This window comes from Diospyros lotus, chromosome 11 (genome assembly GCF_014633365.1).
Source record: "Diospyros lotus cultivar Yz01 chromosome 11, ASM1463336v1, whole genome shotgun sequence".
NCBI lineage: Eukaryota > Viridiplantae > Streptophyta > Magnoliopsida > Ericales > Ebenaceae > Diospyros > Diospyros lotus.
In genome coordinates, this window is record NC_068348.1 from 33,377,698 (window position 1) to 33,387,021 (window position 9,324).

The following is a 9,324-nucleotide window of genomic DNA, read 5'->3' on the forward strand; positions in this document are numbered from 1 at the left end:
GATAGATTCGTCATTAATTGTATTAGCAATTGTATGATTTCTGTCGTTAAAAATAATTATCAACGATCGAATTATAATTCAATAATGATAATATTTTTCGTTGTTAATAGTGGAAATAATTAACGATCGTATAATTCTTGTCGTTAAAAATAATTATCAGCAATTGAATTATAATCCAATAACGAAAATATTTTTTGTCGTTAAAAATAATTTTTTAACTACCAAAACATAAAATAATGATAATATTTTCTATTATTAATAATGTGAACAATTAGCGACTGTATGATTCTTGTTGTTAAAAAATATTATTTAGTTACCAAAATATAAATCAATAATGATAGTATTTATTGTCGTTAATAGTGTTAAAATGACGATTAATCATCAATGACGACGACATTATGTGTTTGATGTAAACCACCAAACTTATATATCATTATCTATATCAAATTGAAATAAAACTCATAAAATTAAACTTATCATTCAACTAACTTCAAAGTAATATATGTTCAACTAAAATAAAAAAAATATCATTATCCATTAGCATTTACATACCAAAAGAAGTATCTATATAAGTGTTAATTGCCAACAAGCCAAAAAAGATGTTTAACTAAAAGCTATAATCAAAGAATTGATTGAAATTATAGTCATAGAATTGTTTATGTAGTCCAAGACAGAAGTTACTTCCTTTAGAGTTTTGTTGTCTCATTGACTTACGAAAAAAAAAAATAAAACATGAAATTAAAGTCAAAGATGTGTTCATGCTTTTTTTTTTTATAAAAGATTAGAAATAGAATTAACAAAGTACAAAAAGTCTCCATCACAAGTTGCATAACATACAACCACTAAAATGCATCAAAACACAACAAAATTTGACAAACACACTTTAAATTTTGTAATTGATGCTATATGTACAAGACTTAAATACTCATAAGATTCTAAGTAAAAATATTTACACTTAGAAGGATAAGAATTATTATAATATAATTTATAAAAAACAAAATCTACAACATTCCCGTGTGTTTATAAGTCCTTTGTTATTTAAATAACTTTGTCATATTTAAAACAATATATATCAAAGAATAACAATTATTATAATATAATTTATAAAAAATAAAATCTACAACATTTCCGATGTGTTTATAAGTCCTTTGTTATATAAATAACTTTGTCATATTTAAAACAATATATATCAATAATTTTCACGTTAATATCTTGTTAAAGGTTTATGTAAAATAATGTTACTGTACATATTTTTCAAGAATTGGTCCACGATAAAACCATTACATAATTTCATGAATATTTAACAAAAAAATCTTAAATTTTCAAAAAATAAGACAATACCCTAGAGATGTCAAAAGGGCCGACTTGAGTAGGCCCACCAGCATTTTAAACGAGCTGGGCCAACCCATGGGCCTAGTGGGCTGGGCTCGGTGGGCCTAGCCCATATGCCCTGGTAAGCCGAGCCCACCGAGCTCGACCCATTTTTCTTTTTTGACTTATCAAAATAATGCATATTTAAAAATTAATTTTTTTTTCTTTTTAAACAATTTTCTATCTTAAGTTTTAAATATTATTTTATCATTTTATATTTTAAAATTCTATATGCCTTAAAAATTTTCTTGTAAATTGATATGAAAAATAGTGCACATATAAAAAGAGAATGTTTATGTATAATTTATATATATAAAAAATTTAGTTTAAAATTTTTAAATATATTAATGGTTATTATTTATATATATTGCGAAATGTAAATTTTTTTGCATCCAATATCAATAATTAATAAAAAAAAAAACATAGTTAAAAAAATAAATGAACAAGGAACATTGGGAATAACATAAGGTCCCAAAGGGTTGGGCCCAGTAGGCCTAATTGGCCGGGCCCATAAGAGCCTCATGGGCTCGGCCCATAAGATCCCAACGGGCTTGGCCCAGTGGGCCACGGGCTGGGTCGAGCTGTGGGCCCAAATTTTTTCGACATGACTCCGCCTGTTTGAATAGTGACGAGTCGGGTCATAGCCCGACCCTTTTGACATGTCTACAATATCTTCAAACTATTAGGGGTGTGCAATTTTTCGGTTTAACCGAACTGACCGAACCGAATCGACCGAACCGATCGGTTCGGTTCGGTTAATTATGTGGCTAAAAATTGGTTCGGTTATATTTATATAAAATTTCGGATATTTTAGTTAACCGAAATAACCGAATTCCTTTCCACCGCCCATTGTTTTTTGCTACTGCCCACGGTTTCACAAACCCTCTCCCCCCAGGCGGTTTACCGCCCACGGTTTCAACCCACCCCACATGTCACACACACACAAACGTTTCTCTCTCCCTCTCACGCCCCCTCCCATATGACCCCTTGACACACTCTCCAGAAAGTCTCCGGTTTCCCCAGCCCCCCAACTTCTTTCTCCCTCACCCCAAACCTCTCAGCCTCATGAGTCACGACATCGAACTCCTCTCTCTCTCTCTCTCTCTCGCGCGCGCGCGCCAATCGGTCTGTCGCCCCCTTCCTCTAGCCTCACCACTGGTCCATCGGTTCCCTCCTACCCGCGCGGCTTCTCAGTTCTCTATCGTTCCCCTCCCGCCGCCTCACGATAATCTCTCGAAGATGAAGGGCCATTTGGGCTTCTGGCTGAACGAAGGGCTGAACCGGACAAGGGCTGGCCATTCATCTTTGTCTCCGATGTTTCGCTTCCTTCCTATGCAGATGACGACACCGCCCTAGCTGCATCTCTCTCTCTCTCTCTCTCTCTCCGATCATGCTCGCCCATTCGGTAAGTTTTAGTGTAGTTCGGTTATACTGGTTATTTCGATTTCAGTTTTTCAGTTAGCATATCCTATCGGTTCGGTTCGACTCGATTAGTGGGCTATGATCAGTTTGGTTCGATTTGGTTGGTAGAAATGTTGATGGTTCGGTTGATTATAATTGAATGCTCTCCCCTACAAACTATACCAATTGGTATTTGTTGTGCCAAGAAAAATTGGTAGAAAAAATGAGAGATTTTTTCAAGATAAATTAAAAAGTTTTAGCCGCAAGGGCCAGCCTCGCGACAAGGCGGGGCGCGAGATGATACCAGCCGTAAGGGCCAGCCTGCGGCAGCTGGCCGCAAGAATCAGCCTAGCAGCCAGCCTAGCCGCAAACTGGCCACAAGGGCCAGCTCGCGGCAGCCTGCCGCGAGGCCCTGCCTTGCGGCAAGGTTGGCTGCAAGGGCAACCTCGCGGCCAGGCTGGCCGCGAGGGCAGGCTAGTGGCAGCCTACCACGAGCCAAGGTTGGTCGCAAGGCAGGCTGGCCGCAAGGCAGGCTCACAGCAGCTTGCTGCGAGCCGAGGTTGGCCGCAAGAGCTAGCCTGGCAGCCAAGCTGGTCGTGATGGCTAGCTCGCAGCGGTTTTGGTGGCAACCTCCCCCTTCTTTTATTTTTGATCCATTCAACAATCGCCACGTGTCGACACCAGACACCCTTGAGAATCATGCCCTATAAATACCCAGCAACAGGACATTAATGAGGACTTCCAACTTTGGTAAAACTTATCACTTTGAATACATTTTTTTTTACTATTTTCGTGAATAGTCATTGGGATCCGGGACTAACTTAGGCATCGGAGGGTCTTCGCGGGGGAGATTCTCGCGAGCCTCCTAACCCATTTTCTCAGCATTAACAAGGTCAAATTCTCGCGGCGAACCTAGCGGCGAAGAAAAAGTCTTGCGGCGAACCTAGAAGCGAAGGCAAACTCTTGTGGTGAACCTAGCGGCGAAGGCAAAGTCTTACGGCGAAGGTAAAGTCTTGCGGCGAAACTAGTGGCAAAACCTAGCGACGAAAGCAAACTCTTGTGGCGAATCTAGCGGCGAAGGCAAACTCTTGCGGCGAACCTAGCGGCGAAGGCAAAGTCTTGCGGCGAAGCCAATGGAAAAACCTTGTGGCGAACTCTTGTGGCGAAGCTAGTGGCAAAACCTTATGGCAATGGTAGTGGCAAAACCTTGTGGCAAACTTAGTGACAAAGTCTTGTGGCGAATCTTGTGGCGAAGCTAGTGGCAAAACCTTGTGGCAAGGCTAGTGGCGAAGTCTTGTGGCGAACCTAGCGGCGAAGCTAGTGGCAAAACCTTATGACAAAGCTAGTGGAAAAATCTTGTGACGAAGCTAGTGGCAAAACCTTGTGGCGAAGCTAGTGGCAAAACCTTGCGGCGAAGCTAGAGGCAAAGCTAGTGGCAAAATCTTGTGGTGAACCCCTGCGACGAGCATCCTAACGGCAAACTCCCTTGAGACGACATCTTTTACGACAACCTAATCTCACCCGACAACAAGCTCGAGTGGACCCCACATCACAAATTTTAATTGTTGTATTTTGACAACAACAATATCCATGCCATTAAATTTTTCAAAATGCCTTCCCCATTCACTCGCTCTCCCTTTGTCTCCTTTGCCAATAGTGACAAATAGCAACCTACGTATTGAACTCACAGCTGAGCAGAAGTTTGATCTTACAGATCTCACCCCAAATATGTACTCAGGGTCATACCATTCCAAACAGTAGTGTGGCATCTAAAAGAGGCAGGAAGTTGACAAGATGCCTAGGTGTTATATATTTACATTTAATTCAAATGTTATTTAGCATCAAAATTAATTTTTGATCACCCTTCCTCCTAGGTAACTTACACTTGGAGTCTACCTGAAACCCACAGGTAAAAAAGTTCCAAGACATCAAATAACTAAGAAGTAAAAATAATATAAAAATTAAAGGAAAATATAAAGTAGAACTGATGGCAATTAAAACACAAGTACATGTTTAACTCTACCAACAGAAAATTCCATGAAATCATCTAAATGATCCATTTAGATGCTTGCACCCATAACCCACGAAATATGTTATGCCAATATTGCGACTTCAAAACTGCAGACCCAATGTTTTTACTATTTTATTTTATTCAAATTTTGAAATTAAGCACTAATGGAAATTAAGGTTTATTTTTTCCTTTTGATCCCCTCCCCCAAGACCCAATCTAATGCCTGAATTCTCTAACCAATCCACTAAATGAGCAACTACATTATTCAAAACAAGAATTAGTGCTGAGCTCCCACTTCACAAAATCTTAGCCATTTTTAAGTTGTATTCCTTCTAGCTTGGGAAAGATCAACAAGATTCAAATGCTAGGTTGTATCCTGAAAAAACAATTTAGTCAGGATACTAGCCAAAATACGCATGAACCAAGGAGACAGATCTCTAATTTGAACTTGAGGCACAATTCCAAAGCAGAACATGCAGATATATATTCACATCTTACATGAATATTTTATTTTTCTAGGCAAATTAACTATCTTACAATTGAAAAAAGTGCCATCTTATTTAAATTTCAGTAAGGAGAAAAGAATGAAAGTCGTAGAAGTGCAACAAATTTTAAACAATAGAACAAAGTGCAGAAATACCCACCAGACCCATAGCCAATTGCCAACCAAAGGAAATATCGTTTTAGCAAACTCTTCTTATCGGCTTTGTCAAACCTGCAGCAACCAACAAGATTATATGTAATAAACACAAAAAAAGGATGTCCCCAATACATGAGGCTCTTTACTTTGCAAGGGTCCAGGGAGGGTTGTATTTGCGTGCAACCCGCCCCTTGTGTTTCTTGCAAAGAGGCTGTTTCAACAACTCAACCCATGACCTGTGAGTCACAAAAGAAGCAACCTTACCATGCTACCAAGGCTCACCCTCATATATGTCATAAACACATCTTGGAAGAAAATAAACAAGATAAACCAAAACAAACTATTTACAAGAAAAAACCAGTTCCATGGCATTAACATATTTTGAACTAGCAAGTAATCCTGAAGTCAGTTAAAGAGGGAAAAACATCTGAAATCCAAAAAGTTGCTACTCTGCCCTATTTATAATAGTTCATCATAAAAGATATATGACAATAATTATTTGGTGTAATCTCAAAAGGTCAAGCATTCCTTACAACATGATGTTCTTCACTAACAAAAGCTCAAATCTAGCTTGAGGTAAGGATAAGGTTTAAGATTTGAGCAGCAACATGCTATCATAAACACACTACCATTTTTACACACCTACTAACCTACTCTTGTTCACTAAACTTATCTTCTGCATGGGTGAAACTGACCAGTGTAACGAATGACAACCATTTCAGAGACATTCACCAAACATTGGGTCCTTGAAACTTGAGTGGTAGATGTAGTTCTTTAGAATTGGGACTTCTAGATCACAATTAAATATTTAAATTTAAAGCTATCGTTGACTAAAAAGAGTAAAATGGGACTTCTAGATCACAATTAAATATTTAACTGTTCAAGAAAATAATTCTTATATAACAAGAATATTAAAGAAATCAACTACATTATTATTAACTTCAGTTTTTATATAACAACTAAGCCCGAAAGTTGTCTGGCCAATAAATTGTAAATAATATATAAACGGTCAAACATGAAGTTGTCTTTCTTCTGCTTGTTCAAGACATTACCATTTTCAGAACAAATTGGTAAATAGAGATAGGGAGATTCAACAACAATGATAATAGTCAGTATTTAGTCATTCATAACAAACATGTGCATTCTCTATTTATCGAGGACAAACAAAAATGAACAAATAGTGCAAAGCCGCCTCATGCATTGAGACAAGTTTAGGGTAGAGACTCCAAAGAGCAGTCAAGAAGCCACGGCAACGAGAGGCTTCAAACTCCTAGGGTATTTAGAGAGAGAAGCAACTATTAAATATTAATACCAACGTCAAAAATTACTTAACAATAATTATTGTCTCTGTCCTCATATTTTGATAATTGTAAGAGAAGATGAAAAAAATTAAGTGATAAAATATCGAAATGTAATGTATTATATTTTGTTATCTTTTAATAAGCTTATACAGAAAATCGATTAAATATCAACGGCTCAACCAATCCATGGACAAGCTAGAACTGAATCATAATATCATAGGTACATCAAATCAATCAGTTACTGGAACAAGCGGAAAAATAAAAGGCTTTTTTGTACATTGTGGACAAAATGAGCCCAAAATAAACAACACTGTAACAAGAAAGCCTTAAACCCACAGATACATGAACGCATGTCTCTAAATTGAAAAACTTAATGAAGATAGAGAGATTAAGCCCTCATGTTACTTCCCCATTCAAAATTGCAAAAGTCAGAAAAATATAAAACCAAAGACAACCAGTTCTTACATACGGGCATATATATATATTATTGAGACCCCAAAAATTCTTATCATAGATGGAGAAATCATAGAAAAGAACAACAAAACAGAAGATCTGGTAGAACAGTAAGATCATATATAATATATATATATATACGTGTGTGTGTGCGCGCGTGCACAATGATGGGGTACGTAGATACGCCTACATATATATATAGGGTGAGAGAGAGAGAGAGACCTGGAGAGATGAGTGTATGTTAGTACATGTTCCTCGACGCTGAGGGCATCCCCGAAATGTGGGGGATTTTGTGACATTTCTGATTGGCTGTCTTGTATTTCTAATAAGTTGTTTGATAGTTGGTATGTTGAATCGTGTACATAATGGTCTAGTTTAGATTGATCATAACCGGATAATTATGAATTACTTCTATTTAATAGAAACTCGGTAAGAAGCTTCAAATCACAGATTTGCTTTGCGCGAAATCCATGCTATTTTCATTCAACTGCTACAAGATCAACAATTCCATAAGCTTGGGCTTCTGTTGCTGACATAAAAACATCTCTTTCCATGTCTTTGGATACAACCCATAAGGGTTTGCCCGTTCTTTGTACATAAACCCTTGTGAGGGTTTCACGCAGTTTTAGCAGTTCTTCCGCTTCCAGGATAAATTCTCTCGTTTGTGCTTCATAAAAAGAACTAGCAGGTTGATGAATCATTACCCTGATGATATAACAGAATAAAGGGTTCCTCTATCTCGCACAATATAATGAAGTCAAGAGAAAGGAAAGATAAAGAATAAGAAGAAAAAAAAATAGGATTGAACAACCATACGGGCATCTTTTGTGCATTGCATACGGCTCTAAAATAAGATTGACCCTTACCTCCCATAGATAGAAGAAAGAGAAAAATAGAATCTATTAGACTCATATCGGTAAATGATCAAATTACCACCCTTCTTTTCGGTGAAGTTAAAAAATACTATGATGGTTCCGTATCAGGAAATTATCGTGCTTCAATTTTTTTTATTTAATGGATTTAATGAAAAATGGAAATTTTGATAGAGCACGACTCGCGTTGCCCCAAATAGAACGGCAATAAGGGGGAAGATGGATATCTATAAATAGATATATCTGCACATGTTTAATAAATACAACCCCTCTTATATACTTCACAATCATAATCTATTTCTTTTTCTGGTATTCAAGCAGATTCGAATATGGAATATCATAATAATGGTAGAAATTGAATCATTTTTGTTTTGATATTCTATATAAAATCCCATAACATCTAAGTGGCCAAATTCTGTTTCTAGGCATATTTTGTCAACTCCTTTTCATTTGTATATGTTGCAAATTCTAGAGGGATGCAATGAAATCCCCAAGCTCAATTTTTAGGCAGTGCGCTGAGGAGGCAGAGGCGGTGGCAAGGAGGTTGCGATGGAGTTGGAGGCTAAGTAGCACAGAAACGGAAAATGATACATTTCCAAAATGAAACGAAAATGCTGAAACGACATTTTTCTAAAAAGGTAGGAAATGAAAACATGGAATAAACTGTAAATTTAAAAAATATAGGGGATAAATTGTAAATTTAAAAAATATAAGAGAAGTTTTGTAAATATAATTTTTAATATAATAAATTATAAAAAATAATTTAAATATAAAAATTTATTTTCAGTAATATGCGTGCCATAAAATTAATTTAATTTTGATATAAATAAATTAAAAAATAAATTACCAAACAAAAATTAAACAAAGGACATAAAACACACAAAAAACGGATAGCTATCTTCCCCCAAATTCAATCGCATTCGCATACTACTAGCAATCCAAATGGGCGACTCGGACTGCAAGAGAGCGACAGAGGACCGGAAGTGGTGGTGTTCGACCACACAGCCGGGGATACGGTGTGATCGGAGTGCGATTCCAGCACCGTGCGGTCTGGTGTTGGAATCGCACTCCATCGACGAGACGTCGGAGTGGAGGACATTCGCCAACGAATCTGTTGACAACAGCCCCTCTCTTGTCGGTGGCTCGACGAACCCGCTCCTCACCGATGGCAGCCTTTCAGCCGTCATATCCAAGCCCAATGACGTCACCTTCGAGTTCTGACTTCCTATCTTGTTTCCTCGGTCGCTGGTAGAACCGTGGCTCCAACCCTAGAAA